Here is a 21,208-nt window from a genome sequence, read left to right on the forward strand (position 1 = left end):
TATTTCATCTATCTCTACACTCTCTAAACTATCTATTTCTATTTTAGTAAAATTAGTTGGTTCATGTACATCAAAAATATTTACATCTAAATTGTTTTCTACATTAGTGTCTATTGTACACTCAGTATCTATCTTACAGTTCCGAAATTCACCTTCATTGTTCATGAAATCATAGATCTGAGAGTCACGGGAAAGGATCTGCCAATACTTAAGGTTAACTGGTATAACAGGCCTGTGTCTGACCTCTGTAGTGTAGTGGTGGTTTGGTTGAAATGGAAATTTACAACTACTAGCAAATGTAGCTAGACTGTGGGCTTGCATGTTTTGTTTCCTAGGAATGGCAGCAAAGTTTGATTCCAGGAGATCCTTGACCAAGTCTAAAACAGTATCCCTATATCTACAATCCTAGGGTTTTTGAAAAAATATTTGCCACTGATTTGTTTCATAATCAGCTTTGAATCTCCCATGACAAAAACTCTTTTGGCTCCCAATTTCCTAACCAATTGTAACCCTAGAATCAGGGCTTCATATTCGGCCATGTTATTGGTACATTTGAAGTTCAATTTGAAAGCATGACCCTCAGCATGGTTATTTTCCATATTATGGATCTAGACTCCTGCACCAGCCCCCAACCTATTTACAGACCCATCAAAGTCTAAATGCCAAAGTGACTCATGGAATATGTTCTCACTATCAGCTATTATGTACTTAAGGTCTTTGGCTGTGATTTCCTTTTTATCAGTTTCTGCATTGTATAAGATGAAGGAGTCCATATATGAGTGCATGGAGTATATGGAAAAGTTTTGGGGCTTCTCCTCACTACTAACCATGTACTTCATTAATGTCTCCCTATATAATTTTCTTGGTTGGTCAAAAACAGATATGGTGACATAAGACATATCCAACTGCAAAGATCCCTGCAGTTTTTCTCCCCATGAGCGAGATAGTAGCATTCCATATTCTGGTGGGATATCTGCAACTACAATGCCCATTAGAATGCTCTTTGTAGGGCATTGGACAAGAGTCACACATAAGTATTTGATTAAACCAAGGCATTTAACTTGGCTGGAGTCAAAAGAAAATAAATCCTTATAAGGCGTGGTTATGTCTAGGTTCAATCTTTCCATTATTGCTTTTGGAATGAGATTGTGGGATTCTTTTGAGTCCAACATAGCATTATGCAAAATTTTGTCATGAATATTTAAGCTGATGTAAAACGGAGGAAATCCCCCTTGCTAATGAATTCCATTGGCCTCAGGGCGAAATAAAAGTTCAGGCCGGTCATCATTCAAATTAACAGAATCCTCTCACTCTCCTATGTTCAAAGTCTCAGTTATCTGTGACCGATAAGATTCATTTTTTACCAGTTCGGTCAAAGGAACTGATATCTTTAACTTAACTATCTCATTTTTAATATTGAAAGGGAGTTCAGGTTTGTTTGTTTGATTTAGATCTTCCTTAATTTGTGCAGTTTGAGTGTCTTTATCCCGTTTCTCAGTGGTAGGCATTTCAGTTTATGTTTCTATTGTTTTACCTTGATCTCTTTTATCTTGATTGTTTTCAATGATTGGCTCTGTTTGGGTTTCATTAGAGGTTATATCTACAATCCTAGGGGTTGAAATTTCAAGTGTTCCCCTAGGGAGAATTTGCAATACTTTTTTAACTGGAGTTTCTTTTATTATCTTAGTCTGAGTTTGGATGGATCTTTTAATCGGCGTTTCGTTATTCTTCTTACTTCTCAAGATGTATTGTTTATGCACCTCATATATAGCTGATTAATATCCCTGCTTAAAATCAAAAGATTCACTAGATTCTAACTATAACTGCTGAAGCATATATAAATCTTATTCTTCTTGAGTAAGAAAAATAATGTCTTCCTCTGTGGTCTCCAATAAGTTAATCTGGGTATCATCCTCTGTTTCTCGGTTTTGTGATTCCTCAACATAGTTTTCTTGTAAGGGTGGCCTAATCTATTGGTCTGGTGTAGTATTTTTTGCAGCATTAGGGTTCTTCCTAAAATTTGGGTTTCTTATTTGGGATTGTTGTTGTTGATTCTCCCATTGATTTTTCCTATCCATGATATCTAACCTATCCATAATTCTTTCTAAAATTTTAGCTAAAACATCTACTTTTCCATTTGAAGTTGAAGCTTCTTCTTTAAATATAGCTTTCTTTTCATTCCTCATTCATGCTTTCCTAGCTAACAGGTTGGCTTCTACACTGATAGCACTACTCTGCATTTGTTCAAGGGTTTCAAGATTTCTTTCCCTTAGCTAGTATGACATATCAGCATCAAAATCACCAGGGAACTTAATCAATGCTAGGTTAAGTGGGGGCTTGATGTTGGCTGGAATTGCATTATAGATATTATTAAACCTAGTGCAATAGTCCTGAACTGACTCATTGAGAGCTCTCCTAATATTGTCATATTCAGAAAGTATTTGCAATGGGTTCTTTTTTATTTCCCCCCTATCAATGAATAACCTTTGAAAATTTGCTAGGTCTGCAATGTGGTTGGCAGGAAAGGCTTTGAACCACTTCTTGACATCACCAGTTAAAGTTTAGGAAAAGAGTCTCATTTGGACATTTGCCTCATCTATTTCATGAAATTCAAAAAAGTCAGACATCTTGTTTACATGCTGCTGGGCAATGTAATGACCAGTAGAATCAAACAGGAAAATCTTACTCTGATAATCTACAGGCATAGTATGAATTTGGGCAGGTAAAACAAGAGGAGCATATCTATTGCCATTGTTGTGATTCTGGTTTGACTGGGGGGGTAAAGTTGAGGTGGTTGAAGAAGGGCTTGAAACTGATGGAGGTGAACTAGATGATGATGAAGATGATTGATTATTAAGTGATTTAGGTGATTGAATTGTGGTAGATATTATTGAAGAAGTTGTAGTAAAGGAAGGTGGATTTACAGTGAGTGATGATTGTGAAGAAATTTGAGATGCAGCAGCAGTAAGGGAAGCTAGCTCTACAGATTGATGAAGATAAGCACTATCTATATTACTAATCAACGTAGAGGTCAAGGCTTCCAACTTGTCAAAAGAATCTAAGACAAATTTGTCTAAATATGGATGAATAACCATTTTTGATTCGATGAGTTGAGTAAACTCACGGTCTAAAACTGTTTCATGGATATCATTCTCAGATTTGGTTCTAAATAGTGAGAGGTCAAATGAAAAATCAAAAGGGACTTCTTCTAAAGTTTAAAACTCCTCAGGGAGTGAATTGGCTCTGATTAGCTCGCTACTATTGGCTTGAGTTTTTGTTGTTCTAGGTTGTCTTAAAATCCTCTCTGGGTTATCCATTATAGTTGCAGGGTTTGGATCTGGGTTAGCCCTAGTGTAATGACTCTTTTTAGAGCTAGAATTTTAAGTTTTTAAATTGTTTTTATGAAATTTTCTGAAAACTTACTTCGGGTAATGACCTTGAGGGGCTCAAGATTTGATTGAAGGTTTCCTTAAAGTTTTTATGGGACTGAAGATCGAAGTTCCCAGTATGGTCGCCAGAAATGTTATCACTCTGAGAATTTCTTTGAAGTAATAAGAAGGAAAAACCAAAGGTAACCACTATCCACTTTTGGAAATCAAGACCTAGCCTTCTTGACGCTCAGAGAGGGCTCTCTCTTTAAGATTTAACTTTGTTTTAGTTAAAATGTTTTAGGCTAGCTATGATTGTTCAAGGGGTTTTGATTTTGTTTGAAATTGGGTGGTGGGATATCTTAAACAGATGGATAAATTGATGTCTTTCCGACCATTGGGCTATGGAGTCAACTGATAAGGAAGCAAGGCTAGATAAACTCACTAAAGGGGATGTTCCATGGGCAAGATAGCTAAGTATATTTTAGATGTTTGTGACAGAGGGGTGAAAGGGTTTCACTCTCGAGGTGAGAGAGGAGTTAAGGGTTCTCAGACTTGAATAATGAATGAGGAAGGTGGGGGTAATCGAAATCAAAGGGCAGTTAAGAATCCTTTAATCTGGATTATTTATGAAATCAATTTAAACTAAAGAGAAATTAAGAATTATTGTTAAAACATAGTGTGATTTAAACAAGTTCTGAAATATATTTCCAATTATAGCATTTAGATTGAAACACATATAAAATTATGAATAACTTTGAGAAATTGACAAAGACACATGAAAATACTTGTCTGATATTCACTCAACACATGAATCCTTGGAACAGTCTGATCTTTATTAAGCAATCCAGCTTGTTGACTCATCAACTGATACAATAACCTTCTAGTTCTTCTTGATCAAAAGGTCTATAGAAATGTCTAATAGAATCCACACTACATACTTCGAATTGTGAAGTATTTATACAAAAAATTATTACAAAATATCTCAAACTAATTTGAGATTTAATCTAGGAAATAAAAATATCTTCTTGCAAGAAGATAGAGACAACTATTGAACTGCTTCATGCTATCCCTTTTATTTTGGTACTGCTGGCTTTTATGGTTTGATTTTAGCCCTTTATGCTGCTTTGTTGTTTGATCTTTCACACTGGAAGCTTCATTTACTTTTGTCTTTCATCTGATACACTTTGACACTGATACAATTTAAATATGCTAATCTGTCTTCTTCTGTTTACCTTGTTGTTTTACTTTTATTGTATATTAACCTTTTTATTGCATATTTCTTACAGTAAATTAGTCAATTTCTTCCATGTTTCAGCACGAAGTAATTGGATCTTTAGCACCCTCCTATATATTTCATCTGCCTCGGTGTACTTGGCAAAAGTAGGCTTATTGATAAACAAGTGTTTTACCTCATGCTAGAGGTAAAACAAGTTTTCAAATGTTTTGTAGAGTACTTTTCCTGTTGGCAATGCCTTGACTGATGATGTATTGACCTATTCTTTTGCTAGCTCTCTGATTTTTCTGTTGTAATTCTACTGTGTCATGAGCTTGTCATTTATTATTAAGGGACTGGGTAACCCTTTCTCTCTCAAAATTTGAAACTTAGCCATAAATCTGTCAATGGCTACCTGCATATTTTGACACTTGTCCTCCAAGTTTAACATTAAGTTTCTCTTGGAGAGGACCTTTCTCACCTCCAAAATTGTCTCTGTTCTATCCTCTATTTCCAATTCCTGAAGCTCATACTTATTCTTACTGTTAAGGAACTGGATAATTCTGGTAGCATCTTCTGGCATCTCTCCTAATTCTTCTTCTACTCTTTTGATGGCCTCTGTAGCCATCTTTATTAAATCTATCTGCTCAAAAATCACCTGAATAGATGGCCAAATATCATTGACAGAGTCAATAATATTGGCCCATAATAGTTCCTTGGCCTGGCCAAGGGGTTCTTTTAGAGTTAGGTCCTTCTCCATGGCCTTTAATCTCTCACTCATCTTGGTAGCTTTTTGTGCTTCTTCTTTGTGCATGATTTTGGAAAGCTTGTAATCGGTTTCCAAGCTTGTCACCTTTTCTTTCATCTTATTCATCTCTGTTGCCTGTATGGACATTTCTTCCATATCTTTAACCAACTTTGCTACTTCTTCACCTGATGTACCTGCTACTGATGTAGACTCTATGGAAACTAGTTGTGTTGTTGCCATAGGAGCTGTGGGAGCCAATGAGGCTACCAATGTAGAAGGAACAACCATTGATATTGTTGGGATGACATTCACTGACTTAGAGGCAATATCAGTTTGATTTAATTGGATTAGGCTGTTCAAATCCTTCTCTATCTCCCTCAACTGATCATTTAGTTTGAGGGCTAAGTCCATCAACTCTTCATGCCCAGTTTGATTTTCCAAAACTTCATGTGTATGGGGATGCTACAGTTGAGGTATTTTCAATTTCTTTTTGAGTGCTACAATGTCATAATTCTTTTTCTTGATCAGTTTTTCAGTGCCTTCGATGTCTTTGGGATCATGTCCTAATTCAATCACTAATTCTTCGAAAGAATTGATTCTGGTGTCTTTCACCTATGATGAGGCCTTTTCCAATTGATACTCGACTCAGATATTGTTCAATGAATTCTGCAATTGATGGGTAGCTATGGCTTTTCCAGTAAGGGTGGAGTAAATCATTTCTCCAGCCTCTTTGTGAAATTCAATTTGGTTAATGGGATGAATATCCCTTGCCAATACCTCAAAATCAATCTTCTTGAAATCTGTTGATCTCCTTGGTTGTTGAACAGTTGGCTTTATGAAGGACATTTGCATTTTTCCTTCCTTGATGTCAAAAGCTGACATCAACCTGGTTTGATTTGTAGGTGTAAGCTTGAGATATTGTGCATAAGGCTGTGCCTTTAGTTTCTCATTTCTCATTTTGATTTCTTTTAACTTGTCCTTTATATCCTTATCTTTATCAGCAGGCCTACTAAATGAGGAGACTTCTACATTGAGCTTCCTTTCTAACATTTGAGTCTGTGATGCAGATGGCTCCTGTGTTTCTCCAGATGGAGTTGTGCCCTTGCTCATATCTAACTCAATATTAGTTATTTCTGCTGAGTCTTCTGTGTCTTCCTGTTCTGAACAAGATTGAGCCTTGGCCTTTTGCTCTGGCTGGCTTCATACTTCATATTGGATGTGTCCATGCCTAAAGTGGAGGCTCCCTCTCTACACCTCTTGGGATTCTTTTCCTCATTCTGAGGAGTCTGAAAAAATGTAGGGGTACTCATGGTTGCTTCTTGTTGTGGTACCTGCAGGAATGAGCTTTCATCAAGCTATCTTTCTAAATCACACAAGGTATTTTCAACATCTACCTTTGTACTAGCCCTATCTGTGAGAGTATTTTCCAACCACTCAGATTAATTGGCATATATTTCTATCTCTGGTATGGGGTGATGAATGTAAGGCCTAATTTGACATTTTTTCTAAGTTTGGTCATAAACCCTTGAGGGTCATATCTCCACATGAAACTGTTTTGGAACTTTATTTGATGTAGAATCTGATCTGCTTCCTACCCTGCTTCTCTAGAATTGCAAATAAAAGGGCCTAACTAATTTTTGACTCTGAACTGAGTTCTTTTCTTGGCTGAGACAAAATTGGCCTCATCAAAGTTCATTACCTGCCTATAATACTCTAGAGCAAATAACCTCATAGGGAGGTATTTGGGCAGTTTGTATGGGGCAAGATGGAAACCATAGATTCTTATGTTAGTGTGGTTTTGGTAAAGGTACCAATCTCCCACCTTACTTTGCTTAGAAAATTGGAGGAATCTTTTTATTTCTTGACTTATTCTAGATGGGGAACTTCCTGTTAGCATGGTCATGACTAGATGGAAAAAAGAGTCAATGAAGTTTGTATAGGTGTATGGTGATGAATACTTGTGGAATAATGGTGTCCAAAATATGACAAACCTGGGTTGGCCTCTAGTATCAAGCTTTTGGAGGGTGAAGGGAAATCTATCTGACTGATAATACAAAAACATATGGTATAGTATAGATGAGTACTTGAATACTCTCTCATTGTGCATTCTAGTAAACTGTTCATGCATCCTTTCAGCTATGAACTGGGCATAATTGTACAAAGTAGCAGGAGGCTTTCCTGGGGTGAAAATAGACATGAAGGCTAGGATAAGCTCATCAACAAATTCATTTGTGGTACAACCCAAAATACATGATATCATAGTCACAATATGCTTGCCCCTTTCAGAGAAAATGGCAGAAACATATGGAGGGGCATATTTAGGAATGTGCTTCTCTTTTACAATGAAAGTTCGAAATATTTGGGCTAGTCTAGAGGGACTCAACTTGGTGTACAGGTCTAACAAAACCCCAATGGAGAGTGGGGTTAGGTTTGGACCTGGTTGGACTTGCAACATCTCATTAATTGATTCAGCTGTAATTGTGAACAAAACCTTTTGGTCAGGGGACATTATAGCTCTCTGCCTGGGAATGTAATAGGCATGGCACATATGGAAAATTTCAGGAAAGATATGTACTTGGGGAAACTGGTATTTGGGAAAATTGGAGTCCCAAAGGCCAATGTCATCAGAATGGTTCAACTATCTATCTTTACTCAAACAATGAATTTTGAGCAGGACTTCATATGCACTTGTGTCTCTGATTTGAAAATCCCTGTCTGCCAGGGGGAGGTGGTCAAGGTCCAAATGGGGAGTTGTGATAGGTCTGAAATCCATGGCAACGGGGGCAACCATAATTCAGTTCTTGTGGATTTTAATTTGGCACTACAGGTTTATTCAGAGGTTTTGAAGGAAACTGTAAGCTTTCAGAAGGGTCTGGGCACAAACTTTTAAATTTAAAGTAATTTCAATTAATTTTACTTAATTAAAACACTTTATAGACTGAACATTTTCAAATTGAAAGGGTCGTCTGGTAGTTCAATTTCAAATATCTAGAATTGGGTGAACTATCTCCAAATTTGGAGTTCATGGTAACTGCAGAAGTTTGAATGGTTCTGGTACGGATTTGTGAGCTTGATTGGGGTCTCTACACCTTCTTTAGGGTTGAAATTTGAGTTCAATGGGCGAATTCAGCATTTGCAAGTTTTGCAATGGTTCGTAGAGGTTCACAAAGAAAATGAGTGAAAAGGGAAAAAAGGGGCTTCTTGGCCTTTTTATTGAGCAACTGTCACTTTTTGGCAGGTAATTTTACACATAAACAGTGGGCGGTTCTTCGGGTTGAGCAGGGAGGCAGTTTCCCAAGCCATCGCACCGCTTTTGTGGATGAGGCGATATTTAGGAGGGGTCACCTGATCTATGCCAGTTCTTGACACGTAGCAGTTGGGGGCCGGGGAAAACCACCTTATCGGGCGAGTAATAGTCGGTCATCGGGTGAACCTGATATGGTTGTGGATCATCGAATGAGGGCGATGATGATCGGACAGTAGTCAGGCGAGGAATGTGCCCAGATGATATGAGCATAGGTTTAGGTGGGGCCCAGGGCTTTAATCCTTGGTGGTTTTGGATTAAATAGGATTTAATCTTGGGATTAAACGATCGGGCGGGGCTTAATGACAGGATTAGTTTAGCTTTACTGCGGAGTGGTGTATTAAGTGGGTTTTGTTGGGAATATGGGACAAAGTATGGTTTATATTAAAACTAAGGCTTGGGATATTTATATAGGGGATTTATTTAATATATGGGAAAAGGCATATCAGAAATTATATAATTAAGTTAAAAATTAATATGAAAAGAATGTGCGGAGTGAACATGCCACTAAGCATAATGTAATATTGATTCACTTTCTTCACATACACTTACACTTAGGATAAAATATTTTTTGTGGGTTTTTTGAATGAAATGGAATTTTAACTTGGGGTTATTTACTTTTCCTAGGAAAATGAAGTTTATCCTTAGGAAAAGGGGTTTTATTAGGGTAATGAAGGGAAATGAATTGTATGAAGGGAATTCTAACACTTGATGTCCATAAGTCATTAAGCCGAGGGTCCGGTCCCACCAAAAGTCTGAGAAATGCTCTAAGCCTTTATGACTTGAAGGATTTTTAGTACTAGAAATTACTTGAGGATGGGGAAATTAGTAAGTAAAGGGATGAAAAGAATGAAGGGGAGTTAGTTAAATGAACTTGTAAACCATTGTTTTTTGCCTTCTTAAATGCTCATGCACATTGAAACATATAGTCAAGCATGATAAATGTGCTTTTATCCAATCAACTTTATACTTCAGCAACCTTTATTCTACTTACTCATTACTTACCCTACGATTTTTTCTTCATTTTATTTGGGTGCATTTATACTAGCAAACTCTTATCATTCATTTTTCTTTTAAAAATTAAACTATCTAATTCTAACCTTATATCATCCAAGGGCTCAGATTAAACTGATGGGCTCCTTTTATTTTCTCTACCTATCTAATAATCTTCCAAGATTAAAATCTTTGGTCAGATTTTATTCTCTAACTATAAACATAAAATTGAAAGCATGAAATAGCCAAGATTAAGCAGTTTGACTACCATGGGTTGTGGCATGTATGACAAGCTGCACACAACCATTATTTAAAACAGTAAAGCAATAAAACAGTAGTGGCATTTAGACTTGCATACTTTCATGATCTGTTTTTTTTTGGGTTCATATATTTTCAATTTTTGATCTTTTCTCATTCTTTTTGTCCTTTGATATTTCTTTTATGACATACCCTCTTTACATTTTTAATTTTTTAATATGGAAAACATTTGCAGAAAGAAAAGGTATGTACAATAGTACAAGTCTCAAACTTAGCCAATTCAAAATTATGAATCCTATCACTATATGACTCTAACAAGCTCTGTTTACAAAAATTGCAATATATACCATTCTATTTGTACATATACAACAGGTTTAGAGGCAGCTGGGATCTTCTTTAGAAACTTGTTAAATCTGGAGTTGAAATCTTTGATCTTTTCATTGGGATTATCTTTCAAATTAGAAATATCACTGATCAAGGATGCTATGGTTCTATCATCACCAAATTTTGCAAGAAATACTTCTTGAAAGGTATCCCAGTCTCTAACTGAACCTGCTGGAAGGGAAGAATACCAAGATCCAGCAGATCCTTGGAAAGTATAAGGAAACAGTTTGATTACAACATCTTCATGTGTGTTGAGGGACAAAGTCCCCCAGGGTTTTTGGTCGATACCCTAGCAGAGCGGGGGTTATCTATAGCAAAAAACAAGCATTCCACACAGCCATGATAATAAAATAAGAAAACTATGCGAAGAGAGGTGCACCTGGGGGTCCTTCTTTTAGGTAGATCCAGCCAGGGTCCAAACCCTCTTGGAGTTCCTTTTGATCCTTAAATCTACAAAAAAATAAATTCAAAGAAGCATAGCAGTATATGGACCAAGCATCATATAGAAATCAACTTCATAAGATATTGAAAGATAGTTAGTTATACGATTGAAACAATGATTCATATGCAAACCATAACAACAACATCATAAGCATGAAGAAGATTGATTTCGGGAGCAAGACAAGTGTTTCTTTATTGCAGATAACTAAATCAAAGTAAGGAATGATATCACTTGAATCTTCCTCTCATTGGATCCAAGCGGAACCATCCTCTGGATCTGTCCAATCCCATGTCTTTAAAAGGCTCCTTCCATGACTCACACAAGGATATCTCAACTAGTGAAAATACATCATAACTCAAGGAAACAAGGGTTTCCTATAATGGGGGAAGTGTTGGAAACACAAGGATCTTTAGACCTGATCAGGGATAATCTCAGCAGAGTAATTTTTCTCTCTATCCTGTCCTCCCTTAGGCCTTCCCATTGAAGCCTTTTTATACTTCTCCCAAAGTACTTTTTTAGTTGGGAATTTGTTGGGAACAGTTGTGCCATGGGCACTAATAGGTAATCAATAGGTAAAACCCATGATCTCCACCTGAAATTAACGAGATTTAATTTTTTTAAGTGTTTTAAGACATATACGCAGTTTGGGTATACACAGACCCGCGTACACATGTGTTTAGCTCAGGGCAATGTCGCGTATAGGGAGTAAAACACTGTTTTTAAAGTATTTGGACCAAGTCTGGAAGGAGGGGTTGCCCTAGGCCATGAGTGCAACATCACAAACATCAAGAGTGAGATTTGGAGCTATAATAGATGCCCCCTAATATATAAGGTCAGAAGGGGTACATGATGGCCGAAATGTATTAAGTAAGTACATGGAAAGGAAACCTGTCAAAAATTGAGAAGGACTTCACTAGAGTTCAGCTTGCCAAGCCACCAAAGGAGATAAAAAAGAAACACTGTCTAAGGCGGGCATACCCATGCTCAGAGAAAGTAAAGCATGTCCGCATATCAAGTACAAGCGGTTCCACTAAGTATACAAGTATAGAATACTATAAAATACATAATGGATCATCCGATCACGATCAAACAAGTAAATGTCTAAATATCACATATAAGAATGTCAATGATGCTGAAGGATGAATCTGATCACCGATATCAAAGACTGATCCCGAAATTACCCAATGAACATGATGGAGTAAGATGGTACTACACTTCAAACTCAGGTGTCAGCATATAGAATGTCGCCATGAATGACTGCACATATAAGGTGGAGTGGTATCAACTAGCAGCAACAGGAGCAACTGTCAAGTGAACCAATGAATGCTGATGCAACCCGAGGTCTTCACTGACCAATGTGGTACATTTCTACACCATGGGAATAAATGATTTGAAGTCGACCACGTGAGAAATCATTTGATTGCTAGTCATTGATGTATATCGGTAACAAATGTGAGACTACTCACCGATAATGATAATGAGCATCAAGGTACCCAGTACAATCTAACAAGTGCGAATAAATAAGCAGGAGTCGAACACCTATAATAATATATCAATCAGGAGACAATGATGGTTTCCCACTGTTGATAACAAAGGATCTGCCACTAATTACTGCAAACCCCAAGGTACTGCCAAACGGACTCTAGATCTTTGCCCCAAAAAAATGAGTCGTAGTCGATAGGGAAAGATCTACTAGAAGGAAGGCATTAAGGCATACTTCATCAATCTAGCACGAATGTAACCCGTAGGCCAATAATGTGGAAGGAATCAGACGAAAAAGATGTAGTAATATGACCAAAGCACGTTTCCAGCGTACACAAGATGTGGCTAGCGCGCGACATAAACCATCTAAACCAACCAATAATGAAAGCTGACACAGAGGCAAGGTATCCACCAATAGGGTCAAATGGAAACCAAGGTACTACACGAATCCCAATGTGATAGTGTAAGCTGATGTCGAACACAAGGGAAACCACTCAGTCAAAGACCCATAATACTCATTGATGCTGAGCACAAGGTAACCTATCAATAATGAAAATAGGGCCAGGGTGCGGCTCTAGGCTTGTCCTCAGAGCAAGATGTCGTTGTCGATAAGGACAAGACCCACCAGCAAGATGTCAATGGAGACCTTCTCAAACCGACACGAGTAAAGGACCACTACAACTGATGTGATGATAGACAAGACACTAACAACCGAGGATGGCCGACTGAAAAATGAGTCAAGAGACACCGCAGAGAGGCCGACTTAGGCTAACTTCCCTTGAACAAAAGCACGACTCAGTGTGACTATGTGGAAGCATATGATGACTCTGTATAAGTTCATCATGCAGGAGACATGAACGAACCCTCCATATGATTGGAAGAGATAACCAATCGAGGGAGAATTGACTCAATAACAAGGTTAAGGTGTACCTAAGTCAAACTAAATCCCACCCAAATGGAGGAGACTTTGTTTTGAGTGCTTTGTTCAAGGGCGACATGACTAACTCTAGTTGCCAAAAATAAATTGAAATATAGTTCCGTTCCCGCTCTTTTTTGAATATATAATTTTTTTTTTGTCTTTTTATTTAAGCTGGAAAAATAATAAAAGAATGCTATAATACAGTGGAAAGAACGAATGTCGATGAAATAGATGATATAGTTCCTGGGATTGGAACAATCCTGTGCTCAATGCAGGGAGGTGAGAACTAGTCAAAGACACTCAAAGGTGTGTTCCTTCCATGGGTTAGGGTGTGTCAAGTTGCAGAAGTCAAGGGGATGCAAGTTTGATTTTTTAGATGTCCTTGTCAAAGGTTGGCTTAAAAACGAGTCCAAGTGAAGCCGACTCAAGGCCAAAAGGTGCAAATGGTCAAAATGCAATGCAGTAGTACAACTCAACATGAAGGAGCCTTTAGGGTATAAGGCTAGAATGAAGCAAAGAAGCAAAGAGGAATGATTCTTCATCACATAAGTCATGGCGGGACTACAAAGGACTCCCAAGCCTACTCAAATCGAAGTAGCATGGGAAACAAATGTCAGTGAGGTGCTAACTATGATGCCCATGAAAAGGATGGCTCTACCATCATGCCATGATTTAAAAATCGGCGAGTGAAGATGGTTTACAAACCATAACACGATGGGATCGACCCTATGGCAAGTGTATCGACAAATGGAGGCTAGTATGCATAATGCAACGGGAAAAATGGCTTCCCTAACCTATATGCCAGTAATAAAAGGATACCTGCCATGACGGGTCAGCAGTCATGGAACCATCTTGAAACAGTTGAAAAATCATCCAAAATGTTCTGAAAATCAAACCATTCTTGACATTCCAAGCTCCCAAGTTAAAAGTTACATGAGACAAAACAAAATCAAGTTTTGAAAAAATTTGACATTTTCAAAGCTTATAAAATAGTTTTTTGACTCACCATTATTACCGTTTGATTTGAGAGCACAAGAAGTAAAGAAAAAGAAGCAAGCTTTGACATTCGACAAATTCAACCATTCAAATCTTCCCAAAATCACCAAGTAACCCTTAAATCCATCTTGAATTAATTTGTGATTGGTTTTAAAAAATTTAATTCAAGTTTCACCATTGAATTTATGTCAAAAAATTTGTTGCGGCATATACGTGGTTTGGCTATGTGAAACTCGCGTATACGCGGGCCCTAGACACGACTGTGTATGGAATGGACCCGCGTATATGCCGTGAGAACTTGAAAACAAAAACTAACAGTCCAAACTTTCTTTTTCCTCAGGATGCCAGTCACTTGGAGGGAAAGAGAGCATGCCATAGTGGATGATGAGGTTATGAATGATCCTCAGGCCTTGGATGCCTTAAAAGGTTTTGGTTTGCTAAAGTTCTTCAAAATTCCAAACATGAAAGAAAACACTCGCTTGCTCGAAATGCTCATTCACTATTTGAGCATTGAGGATGACTCATTCCTGATTGATCAAATGCCACTCAATATGGAGATTGAGGATATTTATTTCATCACAGGCCTTTCCCAAAGGGGAGAGGTAGTACATTCCACGGGCAAATCATGAGGTAATCTCTCTATCGAGGAATGTTACACAGTAATTTGTCACTATCTTCACTCCAATCCTTCTACTGTGTCATGTGTCCGAGTCAAACATGATCATATTGAACAAATGCTCTCTTGTGCTGCCAAAAAACCCATTTTTCCTGAGTTATCTACGTCATCACGTCTGTGGAAAAATATACGCGCTGAAGGGCGCTCATAAATAGTCCTACTGCACTTTCAGCATGGAAGTACATCTGATTCCTACGATGGTCGATTTCATGCTCCAGTGCGAGGTCACTTGTTATCTTTAGCGATGATCTGACTGGCTACGTTACTCACCAGCGATGTCAACACCATATCTCAGTTATGCCCCCATGATGATCCAGATTGGGTGAATTTGTTCCAACAGTCGGCCTTCCAGATGACTCCAGACCTGGTTGTTGGCATAGCTTGTATCGCCCCCTTTTCCCGACATGGCAGTTCCATCAATTGTGCTACCTTCCTTTGGGATAAGCTCACTCTTCCACCTTTCATGGAGACTCCTTCTCCTACTTAAACTCTCACCATTGCTAGTTTTTGATAGTTGGCTAGTTGAGCAGTGCTGTTAGTGTTTGTGGGTTTGCTAGATAGCTGGTGTGAGTGTGACAAGTGTGGGATTGTTGGTAGCTTGTGGAAGGTTGTGAAGTACCCTTAATCTTGTGTAAAACTTATGAGTGAGAGAGATCCTGTATGTTGGGAGATCCATCTTCAAAGAGTGAATGCTTGAAGAACATGGCTGGATCCCTCTGAGAAAGCTTGTGACGTCAAGACTTTGGTTGTAAACTTACTATTATTTCATTATTAATACAATCAATGATGTTTTCCTATGTCTCATATGTGATTTACTTGATAGCTCATGACTTATTGACTTTGTGAGTAAATAGATCATTGTTGTTTTCCGATTACGTGCTTTGTTGTATTTCCTTTGCATTGTTTTAGGTTGATCACTCGTTAAAGAGAAAGAAGCGGAAGCTGGAGCAGCGCAACGGAACTCCATCGACCATCGGTTGAGGTAGGCCTCCAACTATGACTATTTAAGGAAAGCTATTGTTGATCTATCCTTGTTTGTGACTAGACCCACTCTAGGGCTAGAGGGGTTGCCTCTGTCCACAGAGGGAACACTTTCCTGCATCACAAATTGGCAACTCCGTTGGGGAGCTTGACCTTTGTTCTTCCTTTGTTTGCTCTTGTTTTGATTTTTTAATTTGGTCTCTTTTGAAGTTTTGGGGTTAGTTATCAGTCTTTTGAGTTTCTTGGCTAGATCTGGGAAGTACCTCTATTTGATTAAAGGATTAACTGCTTTTGATTTAGGAGTTTTGGTTCGCATATCATTGTTTTGAACATCATCGCGGATTTAAATCTAACAGTTGCGCTATCATCATGCTCACCCTTTTGTAATATCCTGTGCATCACGTAATTACGCCTCACAGTCGCGATGGTTCTGAAAATCTGACCATCGCAGAAAAGTCGTGCACTTTCGCATTGACATCGCTCTGTCGCTGCGGCTAGTACTTTATCAGCGCTTGTTTCTTGTGTATTACTCGCGCTGATTGCTGTAGAATTGATTTTCTCAATTCTGCTTCCTGAGTCCATCAGTCCTGCTGGTCCCTTGCTTTTCTCCCTTGCTTAGTGGCTTGTTTTTCACTATTTATAATTGAGGCACTCTTTTGTCAGCTCTGTTGAATGAATCTTGCTTTTTTGCTTATGTGACCTAGTTCATTATTTCAAGTTTCTTGAATCAGTTGGCTTGGTTGCTTGTTTGCTCAAGGTTCGTTTGCAGCTTGTTGTTGGTTTGATTGAGCTTTCCCCTTTGCTTGTTGTTGGTTGATTGTTTAGTGACTGTTATTGAACCAATCTATGGCATTGATTCGATTTCTTTTCACTACCGAACATATATCACAATTGTTTGGGTCAAACAGTTTTTTCCAAACTTGCTTGTTGCTTATGTGTTTCTTCTAGATTTAAAGACATCAAAATCAAAAGGATTGCATTAATTTAGTGTACGAAGTGAAAGTGAATTTGCATTTCAAGTTTACATATTGGAAAGCGAATGTTTAAATCTCTCATTAGTAGTATCCATGCACTTTAGGAATTGATGTCTGTATGCATTGAGAGACTGCCTTTGTTGTCTTGGTTTTCTTGGTTTGGGAATAATCTCTCTACCCTCCCATAGGTAGATGTTCATTAAAGAAAAAGGATATTTCACTCATTCTAGCTGCATCCTAGGATTTGTTGTATACATACGATAAGGCCTGAAAACTGAAACATAATCCAAGATCAACTCTAAAATGAACTGAATAAATCTAACAACGCATTGGAACACAACGCACACTATTTAGAGGTCTAAGCTAGAGACATGCTCTGGCGTCGTTAAACCTAGTCACTTTTGTTTCCACTTAAGGTTGGGTGATTCCTCCTTCTGTGACTCAATAGTGGTCTAGTACGGATTTGTGCTCCCATGTACCATTGAGTATATGTTGGGAGACCCCACTAGGTTATCATCCTTTATCTCTAGGAAGCTGTGTCTGCTGCCTTACAAACCGTAACGCACCGAACACAACATTCAGAAAGATTGATTGCCGTACGAAAAGCCCTTGGTTTTCATATGACTGCTATGGTGTATATGCAGTTTTACGGATTTGTCTGGTAAACCCTTTGCCTAGTTCTCCAAAGTAGTCACTTTCGTTCCTTTTCGGATTCACTAAAAGAAAGTTCCATCTGAGCACTTGTCACTTCAGGCTCATTAAATATTCGAAGGTGACTAGAGTCATATTTTTGTCCTTTTCTTGACTTTTTAAAGATGAAAAGGTCAAGTTATGTTCCTGTGTCTTAAAATCTATTTGGCCATGTTCACATTTACCCTGTTAGATATTCTTTGCGTTAGCTTGAGTAGGGTCCTTTCTCGTTAGTTTTCCTAAGGGTTTTTGAATCAGCATCCTGGTAGAATCACTGATCCCGTCTCCCATTCCAAGTGACCAAGGGTCTCCCTCTTCTGTTGCTCCTAAGATACCGGTTATTAGTGATACTCTCCCTGTTATTCTAAGTATCCAACCAATTAACTCTCGCGCTCCAGAAGGCGAGTCTTACGATATTCATTGGAACCCCATTTGGGAGCCTTTCGAAGAAGATATTCCCGGTACTCCTCCTAGTGTTTCGGTCCCAATGTCTTCTTCTGATATGGATGACACATCCCCCATTACGAGTGAAGAATCTGTTGTCACGAGTGGTGAAATTCCTATCTCAATGGAAACTACACCTTTCCATGCCACCCCTCTTGGTTTCATGCTTCCTTTACACTATAAGGCTTTGAGGGATGTTATGGGTTCTAGGACCTCCCTTACGAGTTCTATGTGGTCTCACACTGTCACTCCGACCTTGGAGTCTTTTATTCCTCAGATTCACAATGTGTCTGTCACCTCAGTCCCAACTATTCCAACTGTTTGTGTGGCTTCTTCAACCCCCGTTGTTGGTGCCGTCATTGCATCCTCAGTTGTGACCACTATTGCTGGACCTTCATCCGGATTGGAAAATAGCAGCCCATTGGCATCTACACCCGGAGTTGTGGATCCTACACTAAATTCCCCACCTTCTTCTGGTTCCATTCCAGCAGGCCGCATACGATCAATATTTGCATGCTCTTCAGAATTCGGACCCCCAAGAACTGTTTCATTATTATGATTCTCTAGGAGCTCATATCTATTACCCCGGACCTTTGCCATCTCAGCTTGCGGTTGAGGTCACGGTCCCGTTATCTATTGCTTGGGGTACCACCAGTTACCATGGTGGCCAAGTACCTCTTGCGAATTTTCAAGGACCACCTTATCAAGGTTAGCTGTCTTACACGTAGCCCTCCTATGGGCAGTAGTATTACAGACAGCCTTATCCAGGGAAACCTAGAGGCCCACAAGCACAACCCTTCCAGGGAAAACCTTCCGCCTTTGGTGGTTCATCTTTTACCTATTTCGGGCAACCTTCTGGTAATTTGGGACAACCTTACATGCAACAAGGCCAACCTGGTGTCTAGCAAGGCTACCCTTCTGGGCAAGTCGGTCAACCTTACGTTCAGCAAGGCCCACCCACTATCCAGTCTGGTCAACCGTCTGGACAAGTTGGTCAGCCTCAAATCCAATCAAGTCAACCAACTGTCCAGTCTGCTCAATCATCCGGTCCATCAGGACAACCCTCAGTTGTGCAAGGACAACCCAATACCCAGCAAGCTCAACCTTGTGGGCAAATGGGTCAATCTCAATCTCAACTAGGTCAACCTTCTGGCCAGGTGGCTCAGCCTTAGCTCTCCCAAGGACATCCATCTGGGCCTACTCAACCGGGCACTCAAATGATTGTTGCTTCTAGAGCTCCACCCGGTTTTCAGCCCCAGTCTGGGCTCCAGACCCAATCCGGTCTTCAAATGCACGTTGGATCCCAATCTCAACCTACTTATCAAACACAGCCTGGCTCCCAGGCTCAGTTTGGAGCCCAGGCGCCTTATGGTTTCCAAAAATCCCAAGGGCAAACCCAATTTGCCTCGTACCAAAATTATCAACAACTGCAAGTGAGTCATTATCAGAATTACCAGCAACCGTAGTTGCTCCTGCAGGCCAAGTTGGTAATCAATGGAATGCTGGGGGGCAAATCCAGGGTCAGCCATCCTATTACCCCTATGGAAAAAATCCCTACGGACAGAACCCTCTTAGGCCAAATCCGTTTGGACAGAATCAATGGGGGCAACAAGCAGGTGGCTAGAACTCTGGTGCTACCTCCTACCTGTGGCCTCAGATGTCCTTTAACCCTCAATTACCCTTTTTAGAAACGTTGGAATTACCGGATGTGTCCAAATTTACCAATGATCCTATTCTTCATAATCCGTATTGGCCACCAGTTCCAGCCAAGATTCCCGGTGATTGTCCCAAATTTGATGGTAAAGCTGGAGAAGATCCCCAAGCCCACGTTATGACTTATCATCTATGGTATTCATCAAATTCGTGGCTTGATGATTCAATCTGGCTCCGCCTTTTCCAACAAACCCTCAATGGCTTGGCTGCTAAATGGTATATTGTGTTAGCTCGAAGATCTTTTCAAGATTTTAACTCATTGGCTATGGCATTTTTAACTCATTTTCAGTTGTTGATTCGATATGAAACGGGCACACATCTCCTGACATCCCTAAAACAAAAAATAGTTACACATATCTCCGATCATATCCATGAATGGAGACAACATCACCATTTGATTAAGTTTTAGATTCCTGATCAGCTTCTGACCGACTGGTTCACGACCTCATTTTTCAGTCCGATAGCATGGGACATTGCTATGGGGGCATGTGTAACTAAAGAGAAGGCTATTGCACATGCTTAGTACCTTGACTTGGTTTACTCCCAGTCCGGTACACTATATGATTATTTGCCTGATGCCCCGAGGCTTGGAACTTCCAAAGCCCCGCCAACACCATTTGTTGACAACGTAATTGGTTCTGTTAATCCACCCTCTAATAAATCTTCCGCAAACCCTGGGAAGAAAAACTCGAATGCTCCAAATGAAAATACTTCTCAGGTTGTATCCAATTCTGGTAATACTTCCGAGGTTAACACCACCCAGTCCACCATGGCGGACAAAGCCTCGAAAGGAAAGAAGAAAGGAAAAGGAAAGAATAAAGCTGATCAACCCAAGCAGGATTCCCCTAAACCTCCACCTGAGGAAGGCGCCAAACGCAAGCCCAAGTATCCTTGCCTTATCTGTGACGAGGATCACTATACCAAAGACTGCCCAAGGTGGTCTAAAGTTAGTCATTTGTTGAAACGTGCTCCCGGGACTCCTGCCATGCTCAAAGAGCATTTTTCCTTGCATCAAATGTAAATGGTGGCTGATCCATCTCAATCCTCTTCTCCCTTTGGTTCCGATGTGTTTATGGCTGGGACGATTCCCGTCCACATTAGTACTTAGGCAAAAGAATATCCATCACCTGCTGGGAAGGAGCCTGAGGTCCCCTCTAGCGCTCCTCCGTCCAATTCTGGTTCGCTCCATATTGAGAGACCTAGCACTGAGATGCCCATCTGACCCCCTCCTAAAGGTGTACTCCGGAAATCTTCTTACAACCCTACTGCTCATGCTGCTCAGCACTATAGCATCATTGAGGACTTAGCCTAGGCTCCATAAGCTATGTCCGCTTTAGAAGTTCTCCAATTTTCTCCTCTCAGAGGAAGGCCTTGCTATCAGCCATCAGTGGCATTGACACAGCCGACTCAGATTTTATCACTTTTGACCTCGATAGCCATATACCGAGACTACCTCACCAAATTTCCTTCCTTATCCAGGTCATCATCAATTCTAAAATGATTCATCGTACCATCATTGATGAAGGCGCTTCAACTTGCATAATATCCATTGCTTTCTAGAAGGCTATCAGTTCTCTGACTCTGAGCTAGCCTCCTACGACCTTGGAAGCCTTCAATGGG

This window comes from Pinus tabuliformis, chromosome X (assembly GCF_031772625.1).
Source record: "Pinus tabuliformis cultivar Carrire ecotype Pingquan chromosome X, CPIR1, whole genome shotgun sequence".
In the NCBI taxonomy this organism is placed as follows: domain Eukaryota; kingdom Viridiplantae; phylum Streptophyta; class Pinopsida; order Pinales; family Pinaceae; genus Pinus; species Pinus tabuliformis.